We start from the raw sequence: 17,027 nt of genomic DNA, 5'->3' as shown, positions 1-17,027 counted from the left end.
GTGTACCATGGGGCGCTGGGGTTTATAACAAGTCCTTAACTCACCGTTATGTTTTGTATGATCAAGTTGGTTGGCCTTCTTCAGCAACACATAGACAAATGCACTGGCATATCCTCATATTTATAAGGCTTTATTAAATCTGCTTCCACCGTACTTAGGGAAGATGCATTAGGTTGTCTGTGTTTTGACTGATGCCTTTCTGCTCAGTCAATCAGGATTTGGATATCTCTGTGATTGCAAGTGCTAGGACACTCTTGTAAATGAGATTTTAATCTCAATGAGGTTTTCCTGGTTAAATAAATTTAAATAAATAAACATGAACGTACTTTATTGTTGAAAACAGAGTCACATAGAGCTATGGGTAAGTTTGAAGCAAACACAAGATACTTGTGTTCCTCTGAAAGGATAAGCGCTCTGTGAAGAAGTCCCTAAACCCAATTATGCCATTAATACTGGCCCCTATAAGTCAACCATGAAGACCGTCAGCCAGCACTTGTCAAGTGGGAACCCCACCTTCATCCTTGTTTTGTTAACATAGTCCAATGACTCCTCTAGAGGGCTTAACAGTGATCTCCAGCACCCCAGAGCCACGCTCTTACCTTACCTACCCTCAAACATGGCCATCATAATTCAAACACCATTGCCACCTTCAACAGACTCAGGCTCCATTCATGCAAGCTCCATCTAATGACAACGCTGATACAACCTACCCCATGTCTCGTAGTTGTCAACACCATCTACTCCTAGTGCCGAATAAAAGCTAAAAAGCCAACATGATTACCACCACAGATCAAAACCTGCTATTCTATTATTTCCAATAACACAACATGTTAGGGCTTCTCTTGCTACGGCACTCTACATGTCTCAGTATGCTCTGTGTGGAGGAGTGACACAAGAATCCCATAAATCCTACTTTATTAGATAAACACCCTAATCAGATTAAGAAATCTCTCTCACACACAAACACACACTAACAGAGACCCTCACAGCATCTCACTGATAATCTCCATTACCAATTACGGGTGATACGCCCCAGCTTAACATGAAAGCAGCAATTAATCTGCTAACACCGGTCACTGGGTCATTGTAGCAGGAAGGAAATATCACTCGTAGGCACACATATTTAATGCACAAAAAAAAAAACGAATTTAGCTTTTTTGTTTTTAAAGCTGAGAACTTTTTGAATTTTGCAGAGATGCAATTAAAAGTAGTGTTATTTCTCTTATGTAAAGAAGCATTACCTCATACATGGAAACGCTCTGTGGATTAACAGACGAGAGTTGATCTGCAATGATCCTCTGTGTTTTGTTGTCAATCGCAGATTAAATCAGATTGATCTGGATCATGTTTCACACGCACTAAAAAACTACCACGAACACTAAAAACCTCCGAGAGCTGGCCTCAGTTTCATGTTCGTTCGTAAAGAGCCAGAAAGCCTCATCTGTTCCGTCTAATTTATTAAAAAGAAAAATAAATGGAGGTTAAGTGGTGACAGATGTAGCTTAAAAAGGGCTTTTGCAACAAACTTTAATTATTCAAATTCAAAGCATAATCAGATTTTTAGTGGGATAAATCATAGGCTAAGTTATTGTGTAATAATAATATAACGGCTTGTAGAAGCGACAGAGGGTGACTATATGGCCAAATGGTACCAGGTCTGAGACACTGGTTCAACCAGATTTGTTAAACCATATTGGGTTTCAAACTGGCAACCCTCCAGCCACACTCCAAACATGGTCTACTTGGTTTGAATAAATAGCCCAATCTTCCAGGAAGCCTTAATGAGGGCGAGCTATGGTTTCCCTGATCTAAGCTCTTTCTGACGCAGTGAGTGGAGCTGGGATATGAGACGAGCCTGAATGGTCATGTGAGAGAGAGACAGAGAGAGAGTTCAGAGTTCGAGTAGGGACTGCGTAAATTGGTTATCAACATGTCTTCACTGTATGTGTAAAATGTTGCTGTCAGTGCATGTATGTGTGAGAGAGAGCGTGAGACACACACACATGAGGCGGTGCAGAGAGGTGACACTCAGTGATCCTCAGGGGTTGAGTGATAGAGCAGATGGGCCTCCCATAGCCAACTGTCACACTCAAGACTTCACCCGGTCCACTCTGCTTCAGTACATGTCCATGAACAATCACAATCTTAGATTCACAGACAAATGTCAGAATTGGAGATAGTAATATAGAAAGGGTCTGAACCACGCTGGTCTTTAAGAAGTATTTGGACTACTCTTATTTAAAAAGTCTAGTCGTTTCTATCACTTAAGGGTTGCAAAAAACACAGGCCATCAGTGCAAAGGTTTCAATGGGAAACAGATGTAGAGGTACATTGTAAAAAATATATATAAATTAGGGATGAACAATATTATCAACATAATATCCGAATCAGCAGATATGAACATTTCTGCTGATATTTACTAGGGATGTACAGGTACATCAGTTTAACATCAGTAAACTGTTTTTAATGGTCAAATGTGAGAAAAATGTTGAAATACTAAGAGTGTTACACCAAAAAATTACATAAAACACCTATTTAATGTCAAATTTAAAAAAAGATTTCTATATAGTAATGTCAATTCAACAAAAATATGTGAGGTAAAATACTGACTGCATAAATATTGACCCCCTTTATAGTGACTGACCTAGTTCAACAGAGGTCCAAGCCAATTGGTGCTAGTACTCTCACAATTAGAGAAATGGGGATCATCTGAGTTTAACTGAGTTCAGTTAAATCCATCATCAAGAAATGGAAGGAACATGGCACATATGTAAATCCATCAGACAATACACTATGATTGTCAGACACCAAATACTGCACATCCCTACAAACACACCATCCCCACTGTGAAGCATTGGTGGTGGCAGCATCATGCGGTGGGGTTGCTGCTCACCAGCAGCCAGCTCTAGAAGGCTTGTAGAGGTAGAGGGTAAAATTAAAGCAGCAAAAATAAACAGGATGGCTGTTTGTGTGTGGACAATCTTATTCAGCCTGCAAGTTAACTAAAGCTTAGGAGAAGACTGATTTTCCAGCAAGACACTAATCTGGAGCATACAGCGAAAAGCTACACAGAAATGGTGTATAATGACAACAAGATGAATGTTCTGGAATGGCCAGAGTCAAAGCCAAGACCTCATTGCAATAGAGAATGTGTGCCTAGACTTGAAAAGGGCTGTTCACAACCGATCTCCATGCAACCTGACAGACCTTGAGCAGTTTTGCAAAGAAGAATGGAGTAAAATTACAGTTTCCAGATATGTGAGCCTGATTGAGACCTAGACCACAGACTCAGTGCTGTGATTGCAGCTAAAGTTGCATCTATAAATACTGTCTTGAAGGGGATGAATATTTACAAACACTTATTTTACCTTCCATATTTTTGTTTAAGTGACACTACTCTGTAGACGTGTTCTCACTTTGACACCAAGAAGGTGTTTTTCTATTGTTGTTTAGAAAAAGCCGAATCATACTGACTACTATTGATTTCCAAGATCAATAAGTGGAGGGAAGAGAAAGGGAGAGAATACTTTTTATAGGCACTTTACCTTCAGGCAAATTTGCCCATTGCTATAATTCCTATAGTCTTGGTAATAGGTTCGTTACCTTTAGTTGTCCGTGCAAGCTATTTCTAGATTGGTGCTGCCGAGTTCAGAGCTGCTGTGCCAATTCAATGGAGACAGACGGTATTTTTGGCTTTCCCTCATCAAACTCATCAAATGCACAATCCAACAACTCCAAAATGCTCTTGTGGACAAGTTGTGACCTGCACATTCACCACACTATGAAATAATAATGTATAATTATGTATCATTACAACACATGAAGCAAATACTCGGACACTTGGTAGTTCCGGCTTTGCATTTAGCTTTGAAATAATTATGGAACGATACAAGACAGAGATGTTTTATAGCGTGGTAAATGTGCAGGTCACAACTTGTCCACGAGAGCGTTTTGGAGTTGTTGGATTGTGTATTTGATGAGTTTGATGAGGGAAAGCCAAAAATACTGTCTGTCCATAGCGTTAGCTGCGCAGCTGGTATATCAGTCCCCCTAGATCTAGAAACCGCTATCACCGACAACTAAAGGAAACAAACCTATTACTAAGACAATAGGAATTATGGCAATGGGCGAATTTGCCAAAATGTTGAAGTATCCCTTTAAGGGACAGTGCCTATGGTGCCTATAACTATAGCTGCATGTCTTCCTTTTACACACTCACCTTTAATCATTTCCTCAACCATGGCCTCTTCTCTGCTTGACTTTATGTTTTGTTAATTTGATATTTGAAAACTCTAAATTACATATCTTAGCAGCAAATGACAACTGAAATTTGATTTAGTCCTGATTCTGCAGCTGTCAGGAAAACATTTACTATGCCACCTCTTAATTATCAAACTTCTTTTAGTGTGTCAGCGCCCACTCCAACCACACATCCCAGTCTTGATCTATGAAATCACCATTAACCTCTCTACTTCTACTGCAGAATCAATAATGCTAAAGATGTGGTATATTCAACAAGTGACAATGATGAATAATATGTGCCAAAATAACAGCTGCAGTTGCACCACACATGTCCATCAAAATAACCTCTATGGTAAATTCATCATCACATCGGTTACCTTAAAGGAGGACCTTTAAAAGTATCCTCAGGTTAATATGGATTCTTGCTATGTCCCTACGGTGTGGGTTTTTTTGTTAACACCCATGAGCATTGCTATAATGAAAGTTCCTTTCTTGGATGACACTTAAAAATCTGGTAGATATGTTGAATAACAGAAAATCACGACATGCGTTTCTCTCTGCTGATGAAGTAAACGGATTTGCCTTCATGGCCGGTGGTTTATAAGAGCTCCATTTCATGTTGAAGAATAGGGATTGCATAAAAGCAGAAAGCCACATAAGTGATTTACAATCCAATCTGCAGCATTCCCCCCACTGCAAAAATGTCAATATTTAATATTCTGCAATGTATTCTTCCGTAAATAGAGGCCATAAACCATCTCTGCAGCATGTTGTTCTTGACTGCAATAATAAACACAAATATTGAAAACAGGCTCTTTTATAAACAATACTTGTCCATAAATTTTGCAGTTCATCCTTTTTTAACAGCACAAGGTTTTTGATGTCTGCACTTATTTAAAACATGAGAACCCATAAAATAGATTATCCTTAGTAACAATTTTCAACCCCATTTATGAATATAATGTTGTGTGCTGAATGGTTGATTACAATCTTCAGGATTACTTTTCAATATTAGGTTCATCTTTTTTATTACTATTTCCACTGTTCCTTCAGATCAATATGACTTTCATTTACAATTTAAGTCTTCTTAATGTATAATTATTAATGCAGTCACTATCTGTGGCTTGCATGAACAGGGCTTTGTTCTGTGTCCTTAAGTTATAAAACATTATGTAGAAATGCACTGATTGTGAAAATTGCAACTCTTCCTCTTTGCCAACATTTTTGCTCATGTTTGACTATGAACACAGACCAGTTTGTCCAACGGATTACTTCCTTTGTCTTATAAGAAATCTTGAAAAGAAAAAGAATCCAGTACTAAATTGATTGGAGACTACAGGTAAATGCTGTTCATGCCACAATGTTTACCAATGGCTGATGTCTATAAACACGGCAAATATCAATCAGTATCGATGTTAAACTGTTGCATCAGTGCATCCCGAATGTTATGTCTTTCGTATTTTTTTCTACTTCACTACATTTGACGCTATTTTGTGTTGTCCATTAGGGCTTCACATTTAATCAAAGTTTTATTGGAATTGTAGTATTGGCCTCTGCAGTTTTTAAATAACAGGGAGCATAATATCTCTTTAAGGTACCATAGTTTTATATTTTGCTGCAAAGATGTTGTTATATTAGCTTTGTTTGAGTAGAAATTGCAAAAAATCAAACTCATCAATCATTTCTGTACTCTTTATAAAAACATTGAATGCCTTTTTCAAATAGAAAAGAATAATGATGTAAAAACTGTCCCACATTGACAACACTAATCACATCAAAATCCCACTATAAGTTAAAATAAATGCAAATTGGTATTTTTTCAAAATTGTTCAGCCCTGTAGCCCAGTGATTCCACTCACAGATGATAAACTACCAAGCCCCCCAGGTATCTTTACAGCCTACAAAGTGTATTTGTCAACCATTTCTTTCTTCTTCTCTTTTAAATAATCATCATCCATGCAGAGTCGTCCATTTTTCATTAATGCACTGTTTGAAGTGTGATGCATCTTGCCCGGGAGTTAGTGCCATGCCTCACAGCGGGGTCCCTTATTCGAATCCCAGTCAGACAGGCCCTTTCTGTGTGGAGTCTGTAAGCTCTACCTGAGCACATGCGGCCTCCTCCCACAGTCTAAAAATGGGTGTTAGGTTAATCTGGTTACTCTTTATTGACCAAAGGTGTGAGTGTGGCTGCATGACTGTCTCTCATGTTAGCTCTGTGATTGACTGGTGAGATGTCCAGGGTCTACACCACCTGCTCAAATAGCAAGAAAAAAATTAGCTATTGCAGAGACCGTGACAACATAATTCAGTTCTTAATGTTCTTCTTGCTGCATTCAAAGTCTTCATTTTGACTCCTTTTTTAAAAGAAATTCGAATGTTTTATGCAATTGCAGATAACCTAAAATTAGATCTAAAGTCCTTTGTCTTTAGAATCAATTTGTCTCATCATTCCTGTATTTTTATAGAAATTCCATAAACTGGCTCTCACCCAAACCCAGCCCTATGCCAACCTTTTTATGAGCACCAAACATGAATAACAACAGAAAAATTAATATTTTAGTATAAATGATAAAAGTTTAACAACCTGCAGCAGCTACAAAAAAGGGTTTGGGTTTCACTGGAAAAAAAAATGTTTTGAAATATCAAAGGCTGTATGAGAAACTAATTCATCACACAGTGCATTAAGCTTCAACGCTGCCATTGTATGAATAAAACAAGAACACAAACCAAATCAGCCAAGCGTCACACAGGAGCTCTATGATTTCTGTAAATCCCTAATGAGTCTCACACAGGCCGCCTTTGTTTGATTGTAAAGCTGCCACATTGTCAAAGTTCACGTTGGCACTGACTTGAGAAAACCGAACCCTTGAACAGGTCATTTCAGGATGGCTGTTTGTGTGTGGTGGTGCAAGCTGTGGTGCACGAGGCCTTACATGGCTATCTCTCACACTCTCTGCCTTGGCCTCTCTTTGTTCCTCTCTCTCTCTCTCTCTCTCCCATCGCTCGTCCCTGTCACTCGGAGCTATTCCTGGATTCCTCACTGAGGTGAAAGGAAACAGGAATGAATGCAGTGACTGCTGGTGGAAGCAGCTTTCTCTTCACCTTGTAACACTGCAAATACACTGACAATATCCATGTGTGTTTAAGACTGGGCAATTAACTGAAATCTAGAATAAATCATATTATTTCCTACTGCACTTTTCACATTAACATTTCTTTAACCTGAAATGTGTGTCAAACTACCAGTTAGACAAAATTTTGCAGCAGAGATGTTACGCTCTACACATAGCATAAGCCTTCAAGTGCCAATTAGGTCAGAATAAGTAGCAAAAAATCACGTTTTACTTGTTTCTATATCTACGTTTTTCTTAATCAAAAGAGAATTAATAAAAATTGCCATTGAATTCAGCACAATAATTTATACTGGATCTCCAATGAGTCAAAATAATCTCAACATATACTTTCTAAATCATTCAGCCCTATGTTTTACTGACCTTCTTAATGATATTTCTACTAATGCTGCATGATTCATCTAATCGTGATTGCAATCCCAATGTCAGGGTGTGCAATTATATAACTGCATAAAAGACTGAAATAAAGTAGTACTTGATAGGTTTAAAACATGTCTGCAGAAAGGTCTTTAAGTTTATTGTAGTGAAACTGCAGTTTGTAGAATCAACTTTATTTTTAAAAAAAGAAAAACTTTTATTTTAAAAGCAATGCTGTAACAACCTCAGGTTTTGTAATTTAATGCTACTTCATATTCAAAAGTTTTTACAGGAGAAATAAACACACATTACACCATTTATGTGTTATATCATGATTGCAATTGCAAAATCACAATACTGTCCAGTATAATTGCAATTGTAACTTTGCACGCTATATACCATTTAATAATCTATTACATGGGATAGGGTGGACCTTTCAATATCTTGGAAGGTGACTGGACAAATATTCTGTCTGTCACAGTAACTATGGGCCAATCAGAGCAGCAAGACAAAATGAGGTTGTAGGCATGCACAGCTCTGGTAAGTAACGTGAGCTCAGCAGTAAGGTGCTGTCATAGTTTATTAAACTAACCCTAACTCAAACCGCCACCATACAACAGCTACAGCCAAGCTAAAGGCTACAGTTGCTGCAGCCATTGCTTTCGACTTCCAGTACAACTAAATCACGCCCAGAGCTACCGCATCATTCTCCTCAAATAGCGCTGATTGGTCTGGTCTGTTTTCAGACATGACACAACTAATTCAGATTGGAGCTTTCCAAGACGGATTTGCACGACAACAGACGTGGAATCTGGCCAGTCCTTCTGCTTTGCAAGGTTATTGCAAATGCACACTAGCAAATCATGCAGCACTAATGGTGACACACATAACAATACAAAAGGTGGCCATGCACATTTAAACAAACAAGGAAAAGTGACAGAGTAAGAAGTGCTAAGGAGATGAAGATAAGACTACTAGAGTTCTGGTGTGTTGCACACATGCCCTGATGCCCATTAACATAAGGGCTTGTTTGATTCCACGAAACCTTGTCAAATAAAATTAGCAGGTATTGGAGGAAAGGTGCTAAGTTGCTGGATGAGTGCACATCATAAATTTCAGTCTGTTTCATAACCAGTTAAAAATCCTCTCAGGCTTTTAAAGGATGCATCAGAATGTGGTAGAGACACACAGAGTGCATAGAATGGAATAAATACACACAAAAAGGAGTGTGGTGGCAATTGAGTAACAGCAACAAACCAGAAAATCACAGTATTGTTATGTAAATTTGTTCTAGTCTATTCTGCACTCAGGTAGTTAAGCAAACACCTTTCAGTTTGTTTTAAATCAAGTTCAGTCAGTTTTATTTAGAAAAGCTTAAATCAGATCACACATTTACCTCAAACAACCTTTACAGCAGAGCTAAACTGATACCCTTTTATGGCTGATTTAAAAAAAGCTCTTCAACACTAGAGGTTGTCTTTTTCACCTTGTCTGTCTGCTTCATTGTACCCTGACTCAGTTTTTTCCTTGCTCACCCGCTGCTGTGTGAGTCCGTTTTATGTACACTTGGGAGCTGCATCATGATTCCTACGCTGCTCTGGTTCTGGTTTACTTCATGCACAGTATGTGGTCTAAACAGTCTTGAATCACAGTATCGTCCACTCAGTCAAAGCAGACCTGGTCATGTCTGGGGCTGTCACTGCAGGCTGTGTATTCTGGTGCCCCGGTGCCTGTCAGCGAAACAGGACTCTGCCCACCACTTCTCAGATTCTAGCATACAGCAGCACATTTAGGGGTCTAATCTGGCAAGGAAGTGTAGCACTAATCCAATTGGCTTGTGCTTTAGTAAAAGCCTTTCTAATTGGCTGATATGGCAGCTAGCTGCCAAGGTTCCAGTAAGCACAACAGGGAGTTGGGGAGAGTCCCAGTGGTGCAGGAGGAGGAAGAACAAAGGGCGGATAGCAGAGCGGGTGCTGCTGTTTAAAATATTCCTCTGCATGGCAATAATAAAGGACCCATCTGCACCCGAGATCCACCCAGCGGACTGTGTCTCATTTTGGAATGTGCTGTTTGCCAGGCACACATGCAAAACACACTCTCCCTCTACCACCCATCTGCAAGAAGAGGAAACATGGCATGTTTGAGGGAGCATCATCCCAACTGTCAAATGATCAAGGTCGTTAACACAAGTAGAGCTTAAAGACTGCAGAAAATAACCTAATTGCATTTTTTCCCCAACAATTGTGATTTATTGTTGCTGTTATGTTTTTAGGTTCTTCATCTTACACATTTGTTCAACAAACACAAGGAAAATATCATTCTGTATTATAACCATCACAATAATAGATTTAACATAAAGGGTTCTTTCCTGTAAGCCAGGTCTGTACGTTAAGATCAAATGAGATCCTGCATGAATCAATATGTGTTACACACTTCTGTTTATCTACTTCAAGTACAGTAGTAAACTGCCTGATTTTACTTACAGCCTCGTAGGCAATCATCATGACAACATAACAAAGTTCTGCCAGTAAGTGTGGTGGAACTAATGCTGTGAGATTTGAATAAAATTAAATGTCAGCATATTCGGCAAAAATCCAATATCATGCATCCTTAGCATGCTGCAGAACCTGCTTGTATTGCCATTTTCCAGGGGTGGAAAGTAACTAGTTACACTACCCACACTTTGGCAACACATGGCGATCAGTGGCACTAAGAAAGAGAATGAGTCCACATTTCATCCTGAAGTGGTAGTTGAATTTTACTTTAGGTTAAGTCACACCTTGTAATAAATAAACTGTTTAGAGATTCATATTCTCTTGCTGTTACTGAACATTAGTAAGATCCTATAATCTGTACAATTTCCTTGGGTACAAAAAGTAGCTATTTTGAGTAAACTTTAAATGGCTTATTTTAACTTTTACTTCTGTTAAGGTGATGGCCAACTGATCCTGATTATCGCCTCCCACCACCAATCACACCACCTTCTCTCAACACAGCTGTGCACTGAAATATGACGTATTTCTCACTAATCCCTGCTTGCATTAATGCTGCTGTACTACGCTGCTGCTAGCAAAACTTAACCTCCTCCTCCCCAGCCACCTCCTTTATAGCATAAAGCTTGCTGCACCCTCATATTCAGATTCATGCTACTATGGATTATTTGCTTATGAACAAATGCTATTCTATATGCATTGTCATGAATGTTTTCATCTAAGTATATGGGGGTTTCTAGCCATGTGCTCCATGGAAAATCAAAGCATGCTGCTTGACTAAACCAGGCAGCATCTTCCAACACTTGTAGACAATTTTTTCTATTTAAAAAAATGTGTACATAGTTGCAATCTGAGTACACGAAAGGGACATCCACTAGTACGTCCCTCCTGTAAATGCATGGATTGAGATCAAATGTCTCACGGGAAAAAATTAAGCTTCATGCGTTGTTATTTAAACATTTTTGTACTGCTTCTTGACACTGAAATCATCCTGCCCTCTAGGTTGATGGTTGTGATACTCAGACTCAGTTACAATTGGGTGTCACACACACAGCTCACCGCTATGATTACATAACACTGAGTAAAACATAATGTTATACGAGTATTATACAACGTACAACTGGAAAACAAGCAGAGCACAGCATCATTTTGTGGGAAAAGCTGATTTTTTCAACCCATACTTGTAGTAAAGGTTGCCAATTTTTTAGTACTTTGATCCTTTTAAATAACAAGTGGTTTAAAATGATATACTTTAAATTATTTTAATGATACATAGTCTGAAAAACTATCATAGCTTAAAAAACAGGAGTTTTACTATAATTTTGGGTTATTAAAATACAACATTATGCAGCAATGGGTGCGTAGGACTTATGTTTTTGTTTTCCTGATAACAGAAGTAAGTCTTAATAAAGTTCGACTTCTACTGTTTTGTATCAAAGTTTAAAATTGTACATAGACAGCCAAAGCTTTAATAGGAAATATATACGAGCGTTAAGACTTGGATTTATCTCTTCCCTGTTTATCAGTGCAAAAATACAAGAAAATGGACACTAACAAGATGAGCAAAGAAAACAGAAGAGAAGGAAATCAATGAACATTAAAACCACAATGACAAAGTAAATAACAAATAGTGATGCCTGAAGAAGCATCTATTGAAAATATTTTCCATTTAAAAAAATTGAAGAAAAAAAAAAACACAAGAGAAACCACTGCTTGGAGAAAGAAATACTAAAAGCGACAGAGACAGATTGTGCATCAGGATGGTGTAATACCAGCTCGCTCTCGCTCCTTCTCATCCTCTTATCTGTTCGATGCTGATAGAGAGTTCACTGCCGAGCCAATGCTCTCCGGAAAGAGTCTGAGAAAGTGCTCCTGGAGGCCCGAGGTATAACACTCAAACCACACAGGTGCACACAAAGCACACAGAGGCTCTCAACCTGACCTCTGCTCACTTTGTAAGGCTGTCTTGGGATACTTTTCCTCTGCAGAAAAGACAGAACAAGGGTGCAAAATCTCTGAAATCCCTTAAACACACATACAAGAATTAGGATTCAATAACATCATCTCTTCCACGTCTCAGTGCATTCACAGCGTCCATTGAGCGCAGCACAAGAGGCGCATTATACAGCCGTGACAAGCAACAAGAAGATGTCTGTGTTTCCACTCTATACATCAACTCTATCTAAGCAGGCGCTAGGGCACTGAAACAAAGACACCCCACATTTCTGTCTTAGAAGGGCAGGTGTGGCTGTATGTTAGTGGGGGACGCCTCTTGCACATGAAACAGGGTGGAGCAGGGTGGAGCAAACAAAAATAACCTAAAGGCAACAGAACATTAGTCAAGCCTGGAGACCACAACCAGGCACAAAAAGCTGATAAACCCACTCACTAAAACCAGCACAGAGAAGCACTGGGCCACAGCAGAGACCAAATACAGCTCAATTAGTTAGTCAGTCAATACAGAAACAGATTAGCCACACATTAAAAGAGATAGAAATGGTGCCAACTCTGCATATTGCAGTGTTTGTAATGTGTTGCATGAGGCAGGCGGTCAGACCTTTGCACAGTGATATACACTTGTTTTGATCTTACAAGTAGTCAAGAGACAAAAAGAGGTGTTATTGAATGATTGCCTTACAGGTTTAGGTATGCCAACAAGCTGGTTCAGCAAGAACAGAGAGCACTTCAGCATTTCCTTCTTTTCCTGTCATTCTGGTGATCACGCGCGGCTGCACGCGCACTCGGAAACAAACATTCGCATTAATACACATGAGAGAAGGTGTATTATTGAGGAAACGGACCTTGGTGGTGTAAAGTAGTGCTTCAATTACATACTTTTAGTTCCCTAAATCAGCGTCAAAAGAAAGGAAATGAAAAAAAATGCCGAAACCACAAGAAAAAGTAGGTTTAAACTAAAGCGTAACAGTTAAACCTGAAAACAAAAGACATTAAACGAACACAATTTTTGCGAGCAATAAAGAGGTCATTGTGTTCTCAAACGATGGATATCTCGTAGCACAGTGCGGAAGTAAGCTATCAGACACCTGCTATCAAAGATGAGTGGTTCAACAACCGCCACCTCTGCTCTTTTCATCTCATTTTTCACACTGTAATTCAATTTCACGACAACAAAATCCTGCGCGAACACACCGAAAACAATGCAACGCTACACTCGCAACACGAGGAAGGTAAACGTTTCGCCGCGTGTACCGACAAAGTTCCTCTTTTTGTACTTTTCAAGGAAAGGAGCGAAAGTAAACACGGCTTAACAGATAGGGAAGTCATAAAAGAGGAAGGGGGTGAGATAAAGCTGGACTTCAAACCCCTACCGGCTAGGAAAAGGCGAGAAATTGAGAGAAAATTGCCTAAACTCCTGCCGGGTAGGATTTTCTCCCGCAGGATGACAGCGCTCAACATGCACGTGAGGCATTCACAAATTCACACAAAAACAGACCTTAAAATTACATTTAAAGTGACTTACGTTGTTTATAAAAGAACCGCTGAGAGTCTGTCACAGCCGCCAAACCATAGAAATCCAAAGAGGCAAAGAAAAAAAAATCCGAGCTCAGTCCTACAAACTGAGGGGCCGCTTTCAGTTGTCACCGTCCGACCGCAGCGAGTAGAAGTCACAGACTGACCGAGCCGACAGAGCGAGCGAGCGGGAGCCCGGAGCCGCCTGCTGGTTTCTCTGCTCTCGCACGAGACAGGAGGAGAGAGAGAGAGAGCGGTGTGCTACAGATGAATGGTGGAGGGAGTGCGCATGCGTTGACGGGGGTCGATTCATTCCGGTGGAGTAGGGCTGAAAAAAGGCAGAAACATGGCAGGGCATGAAAAGCGCTGCATTTATTAATTTTTTTCCAATCTTGGCTTAATTTTTTTTCTGAGGATGCGTTTAAGGTAAAACGGAGAAGTGAAAACGACGAACAAAATAGATTTTTGTGACAACACAATCTAGTATTCCAGCAAAAACATACTTAGAATAAACTGCTAATTGGACAGTCATTGTTAAAATACATCTAGTATAATAAATACTCGACTAAAGTCACGCTTCATTTTATTATCAACAACTTGTCATTTCTTTTATGCAACTTGATAAAAAAAAGTCCACTAAATCATATAGTCTATGGGTATTAATTGAAATCGAGGTGATTTTGTTTCATATGATCAAAAATGAAGTTTTCAAATCTTGTATTGACATTTTAAGTGTATTATATCTTCTTTAGGCAGCTGGAATCAGTGTATCCTTCACCTTTCTAATCTTGTTCTTAAGATCTCATGATAATGAATCTGAAAAATAACCTGTAAGAAAAAAATAATAGAAGCGTAAGTTTAGATCTCGAGTTTTGGGTAATGTCAGAGGTTAATTGGTCAACATAAAACAAATTTAAAGGCATTAATGGTGGCTTCATTGGAATGAAGTTAAAATATCTTTCGGCCGTATTTCAGAAAATTTGAGGATGAATCCCCCGTAGGTCTATATCTTGAATCTCGCTCCATCCAGGAGAAGCATTACTCTCTCCCAGACAGCCTTATAAATAATTCAGCAATAAAAGCTTGCCTCTGCTCGCCTGGTTGCATGCAGCACTTTAAGAAGCCTCTCTCACTCCTCCCTGCACGCACGCGGCGTCAATCTTTGCGGCCGTCACCAATTAAAACAAATCTCGGAAGCAAAATAAAGTTCCATCAACATTCTTGTTTCGCAAATGGCTGTGGCTGGTCAGCCGGATCAGTCAGGGATTACAAGGCTTCTGTCAACTATCAATAGCCTCATGTGCACGCGAGAGGCAAGAGGAGGGAGAGAAAGGGAGAGAGGAGGTGGAGGGGGAGGGAGGGAGGAGCAGACGGTGCAGAGCAATCCAGGCGATGCTGCTGTTTGTCCTGTCCGAGGATCGGAGGAGAGCAGAGAATCAACCCGCACGCGACGGCCAATGTAATCCACAACATCCGGTCCCGGAGCCCCCATATTAGAGCCGAGCACTCCCCCCAACAGAAGACACGGAGACAGGACAAGAGTATGAGCAAGATAGAAAGCAATTTACCTGCACACTGCTCCCGTCAAGCCCGCCGTTACTGCTCCACTCTCACGGTGGCTTTCAGCTCCGCCGCTCACTCCGAGCTGCTCACCGCTCAACGGGAGTTTAGACAACGGGATTTGTTCACGTGGTCACGCTCGGTGCCTCTAATTGGAGGAGCCACCGGAGCCGCTGCTCGCTCGCACCTGTACGGTGAACGGAACAACATGCAGGGAGGGAGAGAGAGGGAAACAGATTGGTGCAGGATAGAGGCTTTTTATTGTGGTACACCCAATTTTCTCTCCCACACCGTGTGTGTAGGTGTGTGTGTTAGAGAGAGGAAATAAAAACCTTTTAATTTCCTGTACAAGAAACTCAAAGTGTTTTTACAGTAGTTGATCACAGCAGAATAAAGAAGTATAATTTTAAGTAACTTTCCCACCTTAAATTGTGGTTTTAAAGTCAAACAATTCAATAACACTAAACAGAGAGAATGGCGTCTCAGAGCTCCCTTGTCATCTGCTTTTAGCTCCAGGTGGATGGGGGCTCTCCTGTGATACACAGCAATAGCACTTGTTCACACACCAGCCTTCAGCTAAAAAGAAGCCAGTCATCCTGTCTGATACAATGGCTGAGGTTATCAAGAATGAAGATAAGCTCGTGATGGTGATGGATGAAAAGAGAGCAAATGAGCAACAAGCCAGAGTAGAGAAAATACTGCACAGGCTGTCACATGTTGACAAAAGCAGAGCTGGCTATGATGCAGATGGAGGAGGGAGTACAAACGAAGTTTAAGGGATGTAAATTTGAAATTAAAAGGGATTTACCATTTGTGAGATTGCATTGCAGATACATTTGTCAAATTACTATTTGCCTAATACCTGGAATTTTTTTGATGCCACTAAACTCTGACAGATCTTGGAATGCAATGTGTTTTTATCACAGTTTAAGGCTGGATTAACCCACTTTTCTGCTTATATTAAATCAATCAGTCAATCCAACTATAACCAATCTTGTCTAGAGTAGTTCACAACTGGTGGGCTGGGACCAAAAAGTGGGCCCAAATCCAAATCCCAATTAGTGGAGCAGATCTTCTAAATAATGGACACAGAATAAACAGATATATTTGTGTGAACCCATTTAGGTAGCAGTTTGTGGCGCCTCCTTTTGCAGCCTCTACTTCCGCCAAACATCTTTTATAACCACTAACCCTTGTCTCACTTCTGCTTTTGAAGATTTAAAGATTTAAAGAAGTCGGAAGGATGTCTGGCATGTACCACCTGCTTCAGATCTCCCCTCAGCATTTCTATGGGACTGAGGTCTGGGCTTTGACTGAGTGCAAATCTTTCTCCAAAGCCATTCCTTGGTGGTTTTGCTGAAGTGCTATGGGTCATTGTCTTGTTGCATTATCCATTTCAGTCCCAATTTCTACTCCCTGACTGATGGCAGGAGATTCTGGTCAAGAATTTGTTTACAGGCCAGGGAATTCAGGGTTAATATGGAGTCATCCAGGTCTGGAGGCAGAAAAGCAATGTTGAATTTTCTCCAAACATGGTGCCTGTGATTGTGGCCAAGTAATCCAAATCTGGGTTCATCTGTCCAGACAATTGACTTTCAGAAAGTTTCTAGTTTGTCCAAGTGCTCTCTGGCAAAGTTTAAACAGGAATGCCATGTCAGTTCATTTTTCGCCTGATTGTAGACGCATGTACATTTATTCCATATGCTGCCAGAGAGGTCTGCAACTCTCTGGAGGTGGTGTGTGGGTTGGCCTTTACCTGGTTGTTTATTTTCTG

General features: G+C 40.0%; 1 protein-coding gene across 6 annotated transcripts in view; it reads right to left on the bottom strand.

The window, feature by feature from the left end:
• The window catches only part of LOC121524929 (spermatid perinuclear RNA binding protein), a 171,619-nt gene extending 156,271 nt beyond the window's left edge, over positions 1–15,348 (bottom strand). For 2 of the 6 annotated variants that reach the window (XM_041810522.1, XM_041810519.1), the window contains exon 1: positions 13,704–13,887. The gene's annotated coding sequence lies outside the window, so the exon portion shown is untranslated. Of the gene's footprint in view, positions 1–7,175; positions 7,239–12,174; positions 12,205–12,860; positions 12,880–13,703; positions 13,888–15,261 lie in introns of those variants that run through there. The other 4 variants (XM_041810521.1, XM_041810520.1, XM_041810524.1 and 1 more) reach the window with 4 other exon arrangements.
• Positions 15,349–17,027: the final 1,679 nt, after the last annotated feature.

Source organism: Cheilinus undulatus, linkage group 17 (assembly GCF_018320785.1).
Source record: "Cheilinus undulatus linkage group 17, ASM1832078v1, whole genome shotgun sequence".
Lineage (NCBI taxonomy): Eukaryota > Metazoa > Chordata > Actinopteri > Labriformes > Labridae > Cheilinus > Cheilinus undulatus.
Note: the sequence above shows the minus strand (reverse complement) of the source record. Positions and strands in the feature narration are given on the sequence as shown.